A 21,139-nucleotide genomic window follows, 5' to 3' on the forward strand; every position below is an offset into this window, starting at 1 on the left:
ACACCACATTTCCATTTTGCTTCATACTGTCTGTCTCTATGAATTTAGGTGAAATGGTTACCTCCTACTGTGGTCTTGAAGTGGTGTTCTTGTGTGGGCGTGTCCTTGTACAGACTGTGTGTGACCAGTGCCTTCTATGGGAGAGTTGGATTTGATGTGGATGCCAGTCCTGTTTTTCCTCAGAGTGTGCTGGCAACTATCACATTGGTAGGGGGTTGAGCTGGAGGAGAGGCTAGAGCCAATGCTGGGTGTGAGTAGGAACTTCCTCTCTTGTCAGGGGTGGGGTCTGATCCCAAGTTGTTGAAGCAGAAGTCCTGAGTGTTGGGCTCTAGCTGGCTTTGTTCCATTTAAGTGTGCATTTTTCTCTCTCCCTGCACTGGGACCTTTGCCCTGGAAGAGGGGAGTGCTGAAGCAAGTGGGGCTCATACATAGACAGAGGTCTGATGCACTGCCTCTGTAGGTGTCTGCAGCCCCACTCAGAGGCAGCCTCAGGTGCAAGTTTCCTTTGTCTCTCAATGCTGATCACTGCTCTCTGGCTTCCCTCACCCCTGCTCTCTTGTGGAACTGATCCACAGGGCTGCTGCATCCCATGTGGACTCTTGGCAGGTATTAGGATGTTAGCTGTGGTGAAGGGGCCACCATCAGAGATTGGGCAGTTTCTGAGGTGCCGCTTGAGTAAACACCAGCAATGACCACCACCACCCTACCCAGGCTCTGCCCAGGGACCGGGTCACCTTTGTGTCCCATGGTCGAGTGTTTTCCCCACTCATGGATGCCCCAGGTCCATTGCTGCACTGTGGCATGGATTGCATGGGGCTGAAGCGTTCACTCAACTGGGGCAGGCTTGTGGCAAGGTGTTTCTGGGAAACCTGGCAGCAGGTAGGGCAGACCTCTCTCCACCCTGCCTCAAGGGCTAGCCCACATGTGTGCTCCTCGTGAGTGGAGTCCAGGCTTCCCCAGCAGCACTCCAACCAGCCAAGGGGGCTTGCCTTCTCTTCCACATAGGACCCCAAGACTGGTACACCCAATCTGTGCCTCGACCCACTCACTCCTTAGGGTTGGTGTGTGTAAGCTCCTTTTTCTTCTGAGTCCCCTCCCAGGGGCACAGGTCCTGACATGAATACTTTTCTTCCCTCCCTACCCAGTTACCTGTGGCTCTTTCTTACAGCATTGGTTGTCCAGGAGTCTTTCTGCCAGGTTCCAATCAGTTTTCTGTAGAATTTTCCACATGTGGCTATATTTTAGATGTGTTCATGGGGAGAGATGAGCTCCATGTCCTCTTACTCTGCCATCTTGACCTCCCCAGCCAAATGACTTATTTTTTAAATGTAAATCATTAAACACTATAGAGTCCCATGTGAAACAATTATAAATGGCAGATGTTAACATTAATCTTAAGGAAAATTACATTCCTGAGGCCCTTAGCCAAAATAATGGACCAGGTTATTGATGCTTTTTTCATGCAGTGTTTTTTCCCATTATTTAATAAAAACAGATTATTGAAATCTAAATGATATGAAACAGTCTTACTAGACTAAATTGCTTTTTTTTGCTTACACAGTGTTATAACTTCACCTCAATTCTAAATAAATAATAGCCTCACCTTTAAGAAAACCATTTTGCTCACTGTTCAAGTAGTAAATATTTCTGATAATAAGAGGCAAAGGAATGAAACTCTTATCATTCATATCTTTGATTGTGTGAAAGATTTGTTACATTTTTATTAAAATACTAGTGGATTAGATAAACTAACTGCAGTGGAAGGAATATGCAATATCCCTAAATTGGTGATATTGAACTCCTCCCTTCCCAGTTTTATTGAGATATAATTGACATACAACATTGTATTAATGTAAGGTATACATAAGGTATACATAATGACTTGGTATACATATATATGGAGAAAGAATTACAGTAAGTTCAGTTAATATCCATCACTACACATAGTTGTAAGTTGTTTTTGTGTGTGTGTGATGAGAACTTTTAAGCTCTACTCTATTAGCAACTTTCAAATAACAATATTGGTAAACAGAGTAACCCTGCTGTATATTACATCCCCAGCACTTACTTATAACTGGAAGTTTGAACCTTTTGACCATCTTCATCCATTTCCCTAACCCTCACCTCCTGCCTTTGTGAATCACCAACCTATTCTCTGTTTCTATGAGTTCTTTTTTTATTCAGATTCCACATGTATGTGAAATCATAGTGTTTTTCTCTCTGTCTGGTCTATCTCATTTAGCATAATGCCTTCAAAGTCCATTTACGTTGTTGCAAGTGGCAGAATTTTCTTCTTTTTTATCGCTGAATATTATTCCACATTATTAATAATATCTCTATCTATCTATATAAACATATACATATATATTCAAAAACGCCAAGGCCAAGTAACACAGAGAAGGTTAAGTAACTCTTCTCGATCAAAAATACATTGCAATTAAATGCAATGTGTGAGCCTAATTTTGATCTTGGACCATCAGAAAAATAGTTATAAAGGTCATTGTTGGGACAATTTATAAGACTTGGAATATGGCCCATGCAATAGATAATGGTATTACATCAATAGAAAATTTCCTGATTTTTATGATTGCATTATAGCTATGGAAGAGAATGTCCTTACTCTTTATAAACATACCATGAAATAGATTAGTACAGGAACATATTATCTCCTACTTACTCTTAATAGGTTCAGAATAAATAATTTGCATACAAATATAACCATATACATCTCTTTATTTACATCTCTGTATCTATCTAGAGGAAAAGAGATAAAATAGAGTAAAATAGGAATAGTTAATGGATCTGATAAAGTGTATATGGAAGTAGTTTATACTGTTCTTACAAACTTTCTATAATTTAAAATTTTATCAAAATGAAAATTCCAAAAATATTCTAGTTATAACTTACCCTCCTTTGTCTTATCACTTGACAATCTCACCACTGAGCTCCAGTCCCATCACACAGCCTACCATGTGCTCTCCTGACTCTATATGTTGCAGCCCACTCTTTCCTCTCCCTCAAATTCCATATGCTTTCTCTGCCCATCTAAAGCCACACAAGACCTAGGCCAATGGTCATCACTTCGGGAAGTCTTCTAGAATTAGTCTAGCAGGACTTCTGGCCTTACTCAGATTTAATTGATCCTTCTCTGTTGTTTCACAATATCTGATCCAGGTTGCTAATACAACATGCAAGTCAGAGTAGGCTAGGTTTTACTGTGGTAACAAGGACACAATCTCAGAGGGTTAAAACAACTGAGATTTCTTTCTCCTTATAACTAAGTGTCTTGAGGATCAGCAGGTAGGGCTTTGTTCATGGTGGTCACTCAGGGTCTGAGGCTGATGGAAAGTCTACCCTGACATGTGCTTCCGTGATTGCACATCAGAGGGAAAGGAACATGGGAAATCATGAACTGGCTCTTCAAGCAAGCTCCTCATTAGAAATGGCTTAAGTAACTTCTGTTCATTTTTACTTGGTTAAAGAAGTCATATGAGCAAGCGTAATTTCACAGGGGGTGGGAAGTGCAATCTTCTTGGAAGGAGACTATGAACGGCTCAAAGGTGTCCACTCACAGGGTTTTTTACATCACACAAACATTATTCGTGCATGTCAGTTTTCTTCAGTGAATTGTGACTACAGCTTCTATGTCCTAGTCATCCTTGCATTCAACTCTTCAAGCCCAGTGTTTAGTACAAAGGAGGTGCTTAGTGCTTTTTGTCTGACTGAATGGACATCGAGATACTTGCTCAAGGCCGTAGAGCCTGTGGGGTTTGGATCCTAGTCCTGTGCACTTTCCACTACACAATGCAATAAAAATCCCTAGACTTCCCTGATGTGGTCTCACTTTCATTAAGTTGCAATCTGCCAATAGGAACTACTCTAACTTTACTAGTTAATATTTTATAGGCCTCAATCTATATGCAATAACCCATTTTAGAATATGCTTGCAGGCAAGAATACGAAAAAATATAGTGATTAAAATCCCAAAGATGAAAACACGTTTCATCATTTTTAACCTGCCATGATTTCTTACTTTTGCTTTTAAAAGTCTTTCTTCCATTATTTCTCTTTCATGGCTCTTTTCATTGCAAACTTGACCACAGGGTCTTTTAGAATTGTATGCTTTTAATCACAAAGGCTAAGAAAATTCCAAAAGACTTAAAAGGTACAGAAAGTATCAAAGTCTAAAATAAATCTTCAAAGTAAATTTCACTGGGATGGCATATGTTCTTGGTTAACCCATGAAATTAAAAAATCTGATTGTGGTAAAATCAGATTCCCATTCATCTTTATTATTAGTAGTAGTATTATTAATTTCTCAGGTCCCAGTGGAACACTGAACTACTAATAACCGTAACACTCTTCTCTTTGGAAACAAGAAGAGTGGAATTGACTGCGGCAACAGTGCTGAGCAGTGAGATGCTCTGAGAGAGCTTTTGCCTGTTAGGTATATTGAATCATTATCACTTCAGTGAATGGCAACAAAATAGGCAATCTTGTGCAGATCAGGATGGCTTTCAGTGCAAGTCAGAATTTCAATGTGTGGCAGAAAATGAATAGAGATGATAAATTCAGGAGGCAGCATGCAGGAGTAACTGAAATGCAAAGCATCTGTTGTTGCCTGGATCCCAGGCAGCTTGAGTTATGTGGAGGGTTTCTTATTCTGCTGTAATGTCTGCCATGTTGAGGAGCCAGGTCAGGAATTGGGTAAGTATTGCAGCTACTTCTGCCACCAACCACTGAGATAAGACAAAAGTAAAATTGTCTTGCTTACTCAGATTTCCAAATGCAAAATGGACCCGATTTGTATATCTTTGATTTGGGATGACGTTTCAGTATCTCCCTGTGAGCAATCTCTTATGTGACAGATCATTTTGTGAGACTTCTAACTAAGATGAACAAGCCTGTTTTGCTAACATAAAATTGGCAGGAACTCGAGCTTGAAATTTGAATGGAGCCCAAACTGAATATTTGCACAAGTTTGAAGAGGCATAGATGATTTTATGCAAATTGTTTGTTTATGGAATGCTTCCCCTAGGCACATCTGCAGGCTCACGTGGGCTGAAAGTGCGAAAGAAGATAGAAACAATTTAGTTAATATGACTATTGCCTTTTTTGGTGTGTTTCTCCCTAGTAGTTAGAAATTAAATTAAAAATTCATAATATCTAACATATATGCAGCACTTTTATTAAGATAGAACCTAGGCTAAGTGCTTTGAAATTACTTAGAGGTACTATTATTATTCTTATTTTACTGATGAGGAAAGTGAGGCTTAGGTAGATCAGGAGCTTAGCCAATGACCCATTGCAGTAAGTGGCAGATGGGGTTGTGAACCTAGGCACTCTCTTTGCAGAATCCAGGCTAACTTATACCATACTATATGGACTTTCTTAGATAATACAGAGTAACTCTAGGGGATTGAGTTATTCTTTAGTACTCACATGGACTAGTCAGATAAAAAGAATAACAGAAACTCAGATAAAAAACTTCAAATTTGTCACTCTTACCTTAAACTCTGCAGAACATTCTTTTTGGGATAGGGCTGCTCCATTCATTCCCAGGAAACTAAATAGAATACCCTGTTAAACTAATAGGCCTTTAGACTTGAACCATCTAATCAGAGCCCTCCATAACATTATTAGTGAGAAAGGTGGAGAATTCCTATCTTTTCCAATCTGATACATGAAATTCAGCTATTAGTATTACTGAGGCTTGACATAGTTTGCAGTAAAGGGTCCCTTTATGGCTTATTTGATTGGACCTCCTTTCTCGTCTATTTTCCCCATTCTCATGGTGAGAATTTGGAAAATTAAGGTATTGGGCTAGAAGGACGATAGAAATGGATGAAGGGGACTTGGGAATTTATTGTAATTTAAGGGCTTATAATCTTAGGGATATCCCCCTTCCTGAGTAAGGTTTGGCCAGGCCAAAGATGCTGGAATCACCCCTGACTCCTTCTTTCTCTCATACCCCAACTGCTGTATCAGCGATCCTATGAGACCTCCTTCAAAAGATACTTTGAATTTGGCCAGAAACCATTACTCCTGCCACCAGTACTCTAGGACGACCTCATGGCGCCTCTTACCTGAGCTACTGCAACACTCCCTTCACTGGTCTCCTTGCTTCCACCCAAAACCACTGTAGCTTAGCCTTCTTACAGAGGCTAGAGTGATTATTTTAAAGTGCAAGTCATACCCCCCTTAACTCTTCCACCCAAACCCACTTCCCATCTCACTTAATGCCCTTTGGATCTCTCTGATCTCACTTCCCACCACCTTCCCATCTCACACCCTGCTCCATCCACACCAGATGCCTCTCAGGATACTCCTGGCACAGAGCAGTTTCACTGGATCCCCTCCCTGCCAGAAATCCTCTTTTCCTGGATTCCCTCAAGACTCTCCCTCACTTTGTTTAGATTTGTAAATGTTCAAAGAAACTTTCCTCCTTCCCATTTTTCCCAAAACAGTGCCTTTGACCACACTGTATACCCTTACCATGATTTATATTTCTCCTTAACATTAATTATCACATGAGATATCCTATATTTAATGTGTTCATTTGTTTATTGTCTGTCTTCCTTAAGTAGAATCCAAGTTCCATGAGAGTTTGGACTTGATTTATTTTGTTCACTGCTTAGTGTTTGATGAATGACTGAATGAGTGGCATGGGACAATGCTGTGGGACCAGTGAAATAGCTTTAGGGGGTTTTAGGTTTAGAGACCAGGAAACAGATGATAAAATTAAGGCCAATGTGTAAAAAATAATAATGTGTAAAAAAAACAGCATATTTGATAGGCACCCCCCAAATAGGCACATTCCATAGGTATAACAAAATATTATTCCATAGGCATCCAAATTGTCCCTAAAGTTTGAGAAGGTCTAAGTCAAATTTTGATGAAGAGTTTTGAAGGGAGGAAAGAAGAGTTGTGGGGAAAAATTCTGTCGTCCAAAGTCTCTAAAATAATAGTTGAATGAGTATGTAGAGGTCAACCTGGAGTTTGGAGTTTTTTGTTTCTTTAAGACACAGCTCAAATTCCACATCTTAGCATGTCAGGGACTTTGCTAAGTTATAACTTAAGTTGTCATGTCTAAATCTCTTAATGACTTCGTGATGTAGGCCATTATGATTGTAGGTCAGAAAACTGAGGCTCAGAGATGTTAAATAATGTGTCCAAAGATGAACAGTTGCTATGATGACTCTCTTTTATGAAGCCTTACCCAGCTATTTTGGATCTTAAGGGATCTCTTTTTCCTTCTAGTTGCTGGACCATTTATGGGGCTCTGACCATATACTGACATATTCTCAGATATTACATACCTGTCTCATCAAGACGTGTTGACTTGTTTTGAAAGAGTTTTTCTTCAAGTACATGTAGACTAAACAAATAGGACTGTATATATTCTATGAATGCCATATTACATTGAATAAAGAGCCAGTTAATCTATGAAAAAAGCAATTCCAGTTTCTAGGAACAATTAATTTTAAAAGTACTGACACATTGAGATGACCACTGGTTTGCAATAGTTATTCTCCACGAAAGCCTCTGGTTATCACTTTTATTGAAGCATACTAGCATAGTCTTTCTACAGATATAAATATTTGATGACATGCTTTTCTATTCTTATAAAGAGAGTATTTTAGATTCTATAATTCTGCAAAATTTCATGTTGGAGAACTAATTGATAATATCAAAAGTATACATTTTAGAAATATGGAAGAGATTTCTTCCAACTATTCCAAAGATTCCAATTAAAGTTAGCATACACAAGAGGTCAAGGGTTAACTGTATAATGGTTAAGGACTTTAGTTTAGCCAACTAACTATGACACCTTGAGCAAGTTTCTTAACACCTCTGAGCCTTAGTTTCATCATTTCTGTAATGAGCTAATGCAGTTAAAGCATTTACCATGTTTACCAGCTTAGCACACAGAAAACACTCCATAAATGCTACTGATTATTGTGTTGTTATTACTGTTATTAGGAGGAGGTATAATATGACAGAAGATTGGAAATCCTACCCCAATTTTCTACCCCTAATATCAGTCTCTAAATCATGAATAGGAATGGGAATTATGCTGGAATATCACATAAACCAAAATCAATAGGACGCAGAACTTCAGTCCTTTAAAATTAAATAAAAGCCACTTAAGTATAATGACAGAATGTAATTACGCAGAGTTTCACTTCGTATGTGACATCCTGGCAAACAGAAAATATAGCTGAAATGGAACACATTTCTGTCAATATGAAACATTACTCCTCCCCTTCCTTATTTGTTACCAGGTTCTCTGTTATGTTGTTTTAAAGCCATTTTGTGGTGTGGTGCTCCTTCTTCTTGCTTCAATCCGTTTTCTCAAAAATCTTGCCAGGAGATCTGAGAGCAGATGATGCTTTATTGTTTAAGAAAGTGGTACTTTTGCTGAGTGTTTGATCACACTTTTCTGTTGGGGACTGGTTTGTCAGCAACTTGTGCCATCAGGATAAGATACATGCCAAGGAAAATGAAAATGGCATATTTGCTAAGCCTGTCAGAGGATATATTGACAATTGCATCAAAACCTGAAAGTATGGCTTCAATTGTTAAAACATATGAAAGGAGGACTTTCATTTTGTCAAGTAAATCCAGGTTTGAAGCCTGTGTATGTACCATAATATGAAGACAAGCCATCTACACAGACAGTAACCCTAACTTCTGAAAACATCTACCTAATATAGGAAAGATAAAGATTGCTTCATTTAGTCAATAAACATTATTGAATACTCTATTCATCGTGAATTGTGCTATGCACTGGAGGTGAATCAGACACAGTTCATAAGTTAACATGATCCCAGTCTTGAGGGTGAGAAAAACATATGAACAGATAAATTAAGCTATGTAATGAAAAATGTGGTTATTCTTTACTTCCCTACTCCATAGATTCATTCTCTGTCTTTATGTTTCTTGCTCTGTGCCCTGGGACACTGACCCCAATGAATTGCTCTCTTATCAGCTGCCTTCAAGTTGAGTTCAGCCAGTGGCGTCATGGACAAGACCCTGAGAGGCATGACAGTTTCCTCCCTCACTTCCTCCCAACTTTGACACCTAGCTTCTAACAGTGGCTGTGTGCTTTCGTGTCTATTACTCCTTCCATCCACTGCTCCTCTGCAGCTCCAACTCTCACTGGATTCTGGGCAACACTGCCTCTTCCTTCCCTGAAGGGAGGAAGCCTTCAAACCTGGGTTTATTTGAAAAACTGAAAATACTCCTTTCTTCCCACTTCAGCTCTCTTGGTGGTAGTGACTCCCATTGTTGCTATTCTCTGGGTGTCCCAATATTTCTTGTTTGTTCCCTTAACTGTGCATCCCTCAGACGTGGACCTTTGTTTAAACTCTCTTCACTTAAAACAACTGAGTTGAAGTCTGTTTCTTGCCAGAATTCTGACAGATATAAAGACTATAATAGAGATACTAGTTTATTCAACATTCATTCAATCACAGACTAGTTATTGAATGCCTACAGGTGACACTGCACTAGTTATAAGGTATACATCAGTACTTTCTAATAGAACTTGATGGAAAATTTCTGCACTGCCCAATATGCTAGCCACTAGGCATGTGTGATTATTGAACACTTGGAATGTGGCAAATGTGATTGAGCCATTGAAGTTTAAATTTTATTTAATGTTAATTAATTTAAATTTATATAGCCACATGCAGCTATTGGTCAGTGGTTACTGTACTGGGCAGTAGCCCAGTATGGACTCATTTTAACAGGAGCCTGAATAACTCTTCTGGCTACATGCAGAGTTGGAGAAAGAGCCAGATTTGTTCTCAGATATGGCTAGGAAGGTGACATTTGAGCTGCTCTGTAGATGAGTGGGTCTTTACCAGGCAGAGAAATGTGGAGAGTGCATTCCGGGCAAAAGGAACATCTTATGTAAATGCTGAGAGGCTTTGGCATATGGAAGGTAAACTCAAGAGTATCACACAGTATTCAAAGTGGTTAGATCACAATGATTAAGAGGGTTGTGTGGGAAAAGGAGCTGGGAACATGGGTTGGAGCTGCATGGTGATGAATCTTATTTCATGTCCATATTTTGCTAATCTTTTATACTCCATAATAACAGCACCAGGTTGGTCATTTTAAAACACAGATATTAAACATCATAGTAAAGGTATATTCATATTCCTTTAAAAATATTCCATTGAGCTTTCAATTTCAAAAAATATTTTAGGGCTTCCCTGGTGGTGCAGTGGTTGAGAGTCTGCCTGCCGTTGCAGGGGACATGGGTTCGTGCCCCAGTCCGGGAAGATCCCACATGCCGCAGAGCGGCTGGGCCCGTGAGCCATGGCCGCTGAGCCTGCGCGTCTGGAGCCTGTGCTCCACAGCAGGAGAGGCCACCACAGTGAGAGGCCCACGTACCACACACACACACACACACACACACACACACAAATATATATATATATATATATATATATATATATATATATATATATATATATATATATATATATATATATATATTAGTGATTATTTACAGTATACTCAATTTTGTTGCCCTCTGTCTTGGAACTTTTTCTAGATACAGTGATCTAGCTTGATTCAAGGATGCCCAAGGTGTCACGGAGCATAGATGAGGTACATATAGACAAGACTTGAGAGGATCAGAGAAGAATTTCTGGATAAATTGTTAAGTCTAGGTTTGGCCTAAAGAGTGGGTAAGGGTTTCCTAGGTGAATTTGTGTACCTGTGTGGGTTGGGTATTGGCCGGGGGGAGTGATGGGAGTGGAGCAGAATATCTTCCTGTCAGAAAACATTGAATGTGAGGTAATGACAGGACTGAGAGAAAGTTGGAGTGGTCTACAGTATCAGATCTAAGCAGATCTAAGTTATAAAACAATCACTCTGGATGGATATCTGTGTAGAATGGTTTGGAGAGATTAAGAATGGAATGCCAGTTAGAAGGCTGTAGTTACAATGCAGGGAAAACATAATGGTGATTGAACACAGGTAATATGTGTTTGAACACAGGTTCTGAGAAATAATATATCTCATTTGTGATCTTTCACACTTCCAAAGCTTATTTATGTTTCTCTGAAAAATAAAACAACGACTCCAGTTTTGTTCTGGGTCATAATAGTAGCTGTTATTTAACAAGTAATTATTATGTGCCACTCTTCCAAGCCTTTGTATGCTGTGTATTATCTTCACTTAATCCTCAAAACAACCTTATTAGGCAGGTACTATTATGATCCCCTTATTTTACAGATGGACAAATGGAGGCTAAATGAAGTTAGGTAAAAGTTTTAAGGTCACTCTTGGTAATACACAGAGCAGGATTTAAATTTTGGCCATCTGCTTCTAGAACAGACTATTAAGTTCTACCTTCTGTAAACTTGCTAAAAATTACTCTGTGCTGATACCTGCTCAGCATTTGTTGATGAAGTTGTCTTTCCTTTTGTTTTGAATATTGAGTTAACCTGGAAATAAGATTATTTAATACAGAATAAACTTCAAAAAACTTATATCTGTCCTGTAGACTTTAAACAGGAGTGGATGGTCATTTTAAGAAGGATGGGAAAAAAAGTAAGTGCCAATTGAGCCAAGATCGTCCCCTCTTAAGCCATCCAAAGAGATTACCTAATTTACTATACTGTGATTTTTCTTCCTAATATTCTTATTGATCAAAATACTTTTCAGTTTAAATATTTCAATATGAATAATGTTAAATGTTAATATAATTATTTTAAAGAGATTTTAAGGGCACATGGTTGACAGATTTAGAAACTATCTTTTCATAGGCCAGGTTATTGCCAATGAAAACTGAAATATGTAAGTTACTGGATGCTTGATGAATATCTGTAGCTATCGAGATCTGTGTTTATAGGACTTACCTTAAGATCACCCATTGCAGTGTAGTATCATCAACTCTCATCTATTTTTTTTCTAGGGACTTTTCCTGTCCAAAGATAGATTCCAGCAAATTGAATTTAGAGATGTCCTTGACCAGAGAGTCCTGCAATTGTACTATTTTAATAGAGAGTAGTTTATTGTTATTAGAAAAATTACCAAGAATATTTACTATAGGATCTAAATTTCTTCTCACTTCAAATATGTTGTACAAATAATATAATTTGGTTAGAGGTGGGAAGTTGTCTGTGTGTCCTCACAACCCAATACTAATTTAGCTCCTAGCTTAGCTATCTAACAACTCCCACTATTATGGCATTCACTATGTATACTGGTGGCCCATCAGTCTTGCAGAATTCCATCATCATCATATGAGATGGCATTCACTGAAATAGATTATGCCAATCAGTTCAAACTTGTAAACTTCCCATTTTCCCACTGAATCTGACTTCATATTGATTTCCTCTCACAACAATCTGTCTTTCTTATAAATAGAATTATATTAGTTTTCATTTAAAAAAAGCAAAAAAAAAAAAAACCAGCTATATGACAACTGGATGAAATGGAATGAGGGAGAAGAAGAGCTTATGACATTTAGTATCTTTTGACATTCTTCCTAACTGAATGCTTTGGATCTCATTCTTTAGTTGAGGGATGCCTCAAAAGAAACCACAGCACACACTAGTTTTTAGAATAATAACAATAGCAAGTCAATATTTAGAGATAAAACTTCTTAAGGTACAGAAATGTGGGACACTATGATATGTCTGGGAATCCAGGACCATGAGAATTTTGGTTGTGTTGAAACATAGGATATGTGGGGAATATTTGTGAAAGATGAGGCTTTAAAATGGTGTGAAGGCCAGGTCATGAAATGTCCGGATCCACTCTAAAGAAGTTGGATTTTATTCATCTGCAATGGGGGACTGCTGAGGGCATTAAGTAGAGAAATTATATAAACACCAGAAAGCTCACTTGCATTTGCAAGATAAAACTGTAAGCCAGAGCTTTGTTATCATCAGACCTATAGCAGCATGGGATTTGGAAACTCATCACTCCATTCTGGACCCATGTGTTATTTAACTAAAGGACTAGGGGACTCTCACCTCTAAAGCATTGATACCAGGCTTGGCACATGGAGGTGGCTGATTTGGTTGAAGCTGAGAATGCTTGGCTGCATTGGAGTCTACCAATGGAGTTTTGCTCCTTTCTCTGGGGCTCCTAGAGCCAATAGAAATCAGTTGAAATCGGGGCAAGTTATCATCAGTGATCTAAAATCACAAGAGTGGTTAATCAACTGTTGTCAAGAGAAAATCCTAAGTCAAACATATGGGAAAATGAGGCTTATGAATCATAGCACCAGCTTGGCTTCAGCCCTCAGGCAAATGAAACTAAATCAGTAAAAATATATTCAGTAGAAACATGACTTGTTCTAATTCTGTCTAAGGCACCTCAGTTCTAGAAGCAGAGCACCCTCCACAGACCTAAAGAGAACAACTTTTTTTCTACCCCTGGAGTCAGACTGCAAGTTCAATGTGTTGGCCTGACTCTTTCCAACTGTGTAAATATTGGACAAGTAACTTAAATGCTCTAGTCCTCATTTTTTGCATCTTAAAAAAATTAAAAGTAAAACTGCCCAAATCTGCCTCAGAGGGCTTGTAAGCTCCCTTGTAAGGGACGATGTCTATCACCTGCACAGCTGAGTCCCTACTGAATAGCACAGAATCAGGCACATGGCAGGCATCTAATGGATGTTTGTGGAAGTTATGAATGAGTGAGTGAGGAGATCTAAATGCTATAAGTACATCATGAAAATGCTTTGTAAGCCAGAGTATGCCATATGTATGCTGATATTATGATGCTTCACATTCTAAGCTCACTAAAAATCTACTCATGTTCACATCAAAAGTATATCACATATAAAAGATCTCCAGTCACTTTTCCCCTAACACCAAAAAGAAAGAGCTAAACTAATTGTCACTTATTATTTGTTAGACCACAGTGTGCATTTTTTCTGTCATTCTTTATAACAATTCTAAGAAGTAGGAACTATCATTAGCCCAATTTATAGATGAGGAAATCCAGCCTGAGGTAGGTTAAGTAAATTCCCCAAGATAACCCTGCAATAAGAGGTGGTATCAAGACTCAATCCCAGGTTGGTCTGCTCCAAAGAACATGATCCATTCTACTTCTCAAATGAAAACCTTAGACTTTCTTTTTATTCTAAAAAGTATTTTAGTTAAAAAAAAAAAAAATCAAATGCCAAGCTGTCAAGGCCTACTGAGTCTACTTGGTGGAATGAGCCAACTTGGTGAAAATGGAATTACTGAATTAAATCAGGCATCATATTTAATTCAATAGATGTCTTTTCAACCCCCCAAACACTATAATTCTATTAACACTGTTTCTTTCTAAGGACACAATTTATTTGGCTTCATCTACATAAAATCAATATAGGAGGAAAGGTTGGATTCTTCATTCACAGACCTGGGTTTCAATCATTTTTTGTATGCAATTCCACTTTTTAATCTATTACTTTTCATTTGTAAAGCATAAAATTCTCCTTAAACAATCAACATCCTTCTCTAGAAGATGGTAGTTTGTTATTTATGCAATAACTTAATATATTTTTGATGCTTTTAGAAGTTGGAGGCATTATCCTAAGAAAAAAAATACTGCCTAAAGGTCTAAGTAAAGTGTTATCATATTACAGTGAAAAGAAATGTAAAGTAGTTGAAGTCAAGCAAAAGGGAAGGTCATTATAAGTAAACAGGGGAAATTCATGGATGCCTTTTGCCAGAATTACTGCCTGCTTCACCCATTGTCTTTGCTTGTCCTTTCTTGTTTCTTACTCTTCTCCTGTCTTCTCTCCTCTCTGCTCCTATCTCAACTCATCCTTTACGCACAGCCAGCTGTGCCTCAGGGGAGCCTCAGCTCCTGCACCAGTCTCCCCCAAACCAACTTACTCAGTTTTGGAGATATTATTTCAAAACCATGGGAAAGGTGATCTAGTCAAGGACCCACTCTGTTCCAATCACCTGTGGTCAGGGCAGTTGGATTGCCATATTGCATGTAATATTTACTGACATATACTGGCTCTCTAACAAAGGGTATAGGCCAAAAGAAGATAACTGATACTCTAATGTAAGAGGATGGCTCTTCTGAAAATACAACACAAATGGGAACATTATTAAAAGAATGATTAGCAATTCTGTGAAAGGAATGTCTGAGAATGTCATATCCATATGTGCATCAAAGGAGATGGAATCTAAATTTTCAACTTTAAACACAAAATTAATTTCTATAAAATATTAAGTTCATGTATAAGTTCATGAAGAACCAATACACATTATCCCTTCAATACACTTGTTTTTAGTATAGGCTAAAAGTACATTATCCCCAAACAGTTCTCTGAATAATGAGAATACTATAGTGTTACTAAATTAATTTGGGTTATTTGATTGCTTTACAAAAATATTGGAAGGAAATATTACCTGAAAATAAAAATACTATAAATATTTTAAATTTATAATTGGTATGGACTTTTATAACATACCCTTAGTTATAGTTCAGTTGATCACAGTAGTTCAATTAAACCTTTTATAAGCCATTGAAGTCTGTTTATCTATTAGTATCCAAACACATCATCAAGAGAAATGAGAGCTCATCTAACTATCATCATTAAACATTTCTGTCTTCTTTTATCCCTTAGCATCTCTGTGCTTCATTTCCTTCATCTGTCAAATGGAGATCCATCCATCTGAAAAAAAAAAAAAAACTTATTTTGAATACTTATTTTGAATAGGTACAAAGTATGGCACTACTAGTTACTGAGGGGTGTGCCTGGCTTGAACATTTCTCAAGCAACTTCTTGAGGGTCAAAGGAGCTAAAAGATGTAATGAATTGGAAAAGGATAAATTGTAATACACACACATGATATTGTTATTTTCTGCTTTTGGATCCTGTAGAGTATCCAAGGAAACATAAGTCTTTTGGTCTTCCGGGCAACTGAAAATGGAAAGCTGCCACAGGAAGAATCCACTGCACAAATAGTGATTAATATGAAATAGCTAATTAGACTGAGCCCCTGGAGAAAGTACAAAAAGCTGAGAGATGGAGAGGTGCATATTGCTCTGTTTGTTCTAACAAAATGAAAGCCTTCTCCTGTTTACATTTCTTCTTATTAATATGCTACACGGACTATGGCAGATCCCATTTTATTCTGTTTGCAGGGCTATAAGAAGGTGACTCAGGGGCACCTAATGAAGAATGACAAGCACCTAATATAAGCCAAATGTTTCATTATTACTTTTACATTAATCTCCCCTTCTGCAAAGATTAGTCAATGCGCTTAACTGGAAAAACTAGGAGGAAATATGGACAACATGGAGATCAAATTAATCTTGGCCTTTTGAACACAAGTAAAGAATTTGGATGAATATGAAAAAGGTAGTAAAACAGGATTCCATTTGAACAAGAGCAATTTAACTACCACACAAAGCAGAATAGTCTGTGCATTTGGGCATCTATGGCTTTAATTGAACTCAGGAAGAACTGAGTGCTTTGTAGATTGTGTGAGTCTTAGCTCAAGTCTGAACTGGCAAATAAAAAGTCCTGCACTTTCAGGTTGTATTATAAACTCAGAGTCCACCCTCCACCCACCCCCCCTTTAAAAGAAGTTTTCTGGATTATTTCTAGAAACATTTCTCAAGCACAGGAAATAGACTTTCAGCAATTATCCAGGCTCACTGGACAGAAATTTCTCTGCTCCTCCTCTGAGTTCTTCTATCAGAGAAGTCTGGGGAGCTCTTCCAAGCTTAGACCATGGAGACAGCTTCCTGAGAACTGGGAAGAGAGGTGGGATAGAGTGAGCTCCATTTATCCACCTGAACCAGAGAAAGAAACTGTTTTCCTGTAAACTTGAACCAGTTCCTTTCGCACACTCACCAGTCATCTTCTGCCTAAATTGGCAAGGAGTGTTAAGTGGAAAGAATGCTGTTATCATAGCCATTTATTGAACTCTTGCTATTTGCTAGACACTGATGTAAAGGGCTTTACATTAATGATTTGATTTCGTCTTCAGATGGCATCAGTATATTTTTATTTTATAGATAAGGAGATTCAGCCTTTGTGCAGAAACCCTGGATGTTGAAGTAAACCATGATTACTCAGACAGAAGTAAGTCCTTTTGGGACAGATGATAAAGATTCCAGTAGCAAGACATCTCTCCAAATAAAGCTGTCTTAGCCTCCCTGAACCTACCCTGTAAAATGAACCTGGATAGTTATGGTGCTGTGCTGGGAAACGGATTTTTATTTTGAAGTAAACTAAGTCTTTATAAAGTCAGCCATCTCTCTCCTAATACAACACTATATGCTACATTCAAAGCATGGCATTACTATGCATCCAACACAATCTTCTAGTTTCCCCTAGTCAGATGATCCTTTTTAATTGTTGTTAGTCAGGACCAATGGGCCAGTACTACAGGGGGAGAAGTATAACTTTTTTTTTTTAATACAACTTTCACATTCATATAGTCTGACTCTAAAATGGATTCTTTAAACCCTTGCCATGTAACCTGCGGTCCAGGAATTAGTAGCACTATCATCACCTTGTAATCTGCTAAAAATGAAGAATTTCAAACTCTGCTCTAAGCCTACTGCATTATAATCTGCATTTTAACAAGATACCCACATAATTAGTATGCGTGTAAGAATTTAGTGGCATTGCTTTATGCCAACATTACATTGGTGTTCAATCCTGGTTGGGTATCATAATCATTTTGGAGTTTTGTAAACCTACAGTCTTATCAACCTCACTTTGGGGTGAGATTGGGGATACATAGGTTTGCTAAACTCCACTAGGGATTTTGATATTTAGCCAAAGTTAGTTTTGACTTCAGCCTTTGTGATTATCTAGTAGGTAACAGAGACCTGGCCAAGGATGGAGAAACATCTCTCAAAGGTTGGGAACAGGGAACACTCTCTGGGTACAGTTTAAGGTGGCAACAGCAGAAAGTCTTGTATTCTCTCCTGGGAGAGAAATTAAAGAATTTCTCCACTGAATTTTAAAGCTGGCAAACCTTTCCAAAACCATTCTGTTGCTTCCTTTATCATACTCTCCCTCTTTTACCAAACTCTCTCTACTCACCCTCCATTCACCATGAGAAAGAATAAGCAACAAAGAGTATATAAAAATGAGAGATTCTCTTTCTTTTTTGTCCACAATTCTGCTCCTGGGGAAGGAATGGAGCCAATAAAGATTGGGAAAACATTCTCCCCTATCTTCCTTTATGCTTTTTAAGGCTACTTCATGTTCTTTTCTCACTAACCAAGACATGTCTAAACCTTTTGCCTTTTATGTGTCCTGACTTTATCTTATTATCTTTATTGATAATCCCTTTGGCCCAGAACATATTTTGGGAAAGTGAACATTTCAAAAGTGGGGTGTTCAGCAATTAAACCCTTCTACTGTCTTCAAGGCAGTAGAGCTAAAATGTGTTTGTTGAAATAACCATGGAATATGAATACATTAATTCATAAACCCACATCTAAGCATATAAACAGGATTCTCCTGGGTTATGTATTTGTATTTGTGTCTTTGGCCATTTGTAATCACTTAGTGTTAAATCTTCTTTCCCAGAACTACCTTATAAGTCTCTTCTTACTTGTTCACCTAGAGAACAGAGAGGCAGTACTTAAAAGAAAGAGCAAGTAGTAGAGATGCTTTGTTTTGGCAACTATGCTTTCAATATTTTGTTTTTCTCCCACCCTTACAAATTATCTCTTGGTAATGTTTATATTAATAGCTATCGTTTTAATAATGTTTATTTTTGGCACCGTGTGTTTCAGGGCCACTAGGCACCTGAACAAAATTTACTAAACAAAATGACAAAATTAAACAAATAAAACAATAAGTCCAAATAAAGAGTGCATAAGCCTAGAGCAGAGATTAAAGTAATACAGGCAAACATAATACTGACTTACCCCGTAACAATGAAGTATTGAAGCAGTAATATTTGGGTGATGCAGCTGTTCACTTGAGCATGGCACTTTGCAGGGTGCTGGGCAGGGATGCCATCATCGAGATCTTCATTTGAGGATTATATCTATTCTCTTCTTAGGGCAAGTTACTTCTTTAATAGACAAACTTCTTCAATGAACACAAGGCTACCAGTTAGACAAAATATTTGGATGGATTTGCGATTGTGTCAGTGCTGTTCCAATTCCAACACTGTCACTCTCTGTCTATCACCAGAGATTCAATATTTTTTCATCACCTATAAAATAGTAACTATATCATTTAGTGTTGCTGTGAGAAGTTAATTACATTATTTATGAAAAGTCATGGTACAGTAAACACTCTATAGATAATAGCTATTATCAGTATGCCACTGATTTTTCTTTTCCTTCAAACAGGTTTATTTTACAATGAACAATAAGTAACAGAGGAACATTTCCAAAAGTCTTTCATAGAGCTTCCTAATTTAAACTTACGTCACAGGTACCTTTGCTCAAACTAAAAAAATTAAACCACCACATTAAAATAAATTTCAGTAAAGTTCAGAAATTACCATTCTTTTATCTTTTATTCCAGTAGGACTCACAGAGAGAAATAATGCAATCAAAAAGTACACCTATGGCAAATAATTGCACCAATAAGATTCATTTTTAAAAATCAGTGGGATGGAGATTACATGAGTATATGCATTTGTAAATATTCAGTGAACTGCTCTCTTCAAATGGGTACATTTCATTGAATGTAAATTTTTGTTAACATCTTTATTGGAGTATAATTGCTTTACATTGTTGTGTTAGTTTCTACTGTATAACAAAGTGAATCAGCTATAAGTATACTTATATCCCCATATCCCCTCCCTCTTGGGTCTCCCTCCCACCCTCCCTATACCACCCATCTAGGTGTTCAAAAAGCACCGGGGTGATCTCCCTGTGCTATGCAGCTGCTTCCCACTAGCTATCTATTTTACATTTGGTAGTGTATATATGTCCATGCCACTCTCTCACTTCATCCCACCTTACCCTTCCCCCTCCCCACATCCTTAAGTCCATTCTATACAGCTGCATCTTTATTCCTGTCCTGCCCCTAGGTCCTTCAGAACCATTTTGTTTTTAGATTCCAAATATGTGTGTTCGCATATGATATTTGTTTTTCTCTTTCTGACATACTTCACTCTGTATGACAGATTCTAGGTCCATCCACCTAACTACAAATAACTAAATGTCATTTCTTTTTATGGCTGAGTAATATTACATTGTATATATGTGCCACATCTTCTTTATCCATTCATCTGTCGATGGACACTTAGGTTGCTTCCATGTCCTGACTATTGTAAATAGTGCGGCAATGAACATTGTGGTACATGACTCTTTTTGAGTTATGGTTTTCTCAGGGTATATGCCCAGTAGTGGGATTGCTGGGTCGTACGGCAGTTTTTAGATTTTTTAGGAACCTCCATACTGTTCTCCATAGTGGCTGTACCAATTTACATTTCCACCAACAGTGTAGCAGGGTTCCCTTTCCTCCACACCCCCTCCAGCATTTACTGTTTGTAGATTTTTTGATGTTGGCCATTCTGACCAGTGTGAGGTGATACCTCATTGTAGTTTTGACTTGCATTTCTCTAATGTTTAGTGATGTTGAGCATCCTTTCATGTGTTTGTTGGCAATCAGTATACCTGCTATGGAGAAATGCCTATTTAGGTCTTCTGCCCATTTTTGGATTGGGTTTTTTTTTGTTATTGAGCTGCATGAGCTGCTTGTATATTTTGGAGATTAATCCTTTGTCAGTTGCTTCGTTTGCAAATATTTTCTCCCATTCTGAGGGTTGTCTTCATGTTGTGTTTATGGTTTCCTTTGCTGTGCAAAAGCTTTTAACTTTCATTAGGTCCCATTTGTTTATTTTTGTTTTTACTTCCATTTCTCTAGGAGGTGGGTCAAAAAGGATCCTGCTGTGATTTATGTCCTAGAGTGTTCTGCCTATGTTTTCCTCTAAGAGTTTGATAGTGCCTGGCCTTATATATAGGTCTTTAATCCATTTTGAGTTTATTTTTGTGTATGGTGTTAGGGAGTATTCTAATTTCATTCTTTTACATGTAGCTGTCCAGTTTGCCCAGCACCACTTATTGAAGAGGCTGTCTTTTTTCCATTGTATATTCTTGCCTCCTTTATCAAAGATAAGGTAACCATATGTGCATGGGTTTATCTCTGGGGTTTCTAACCTGT

This window comes from Hyperoodon ampullatus, assembly GCF_949752795.1.
Source record: "Hyperoodon ampullatus genome assembly, chromosome: 4".
NCBI lineage: Eukaryota > Metazoa > Chordata > Mammalia > Artiodactyla > Ziphiidae > Hyperoodon > Hyperoodon ampullatus.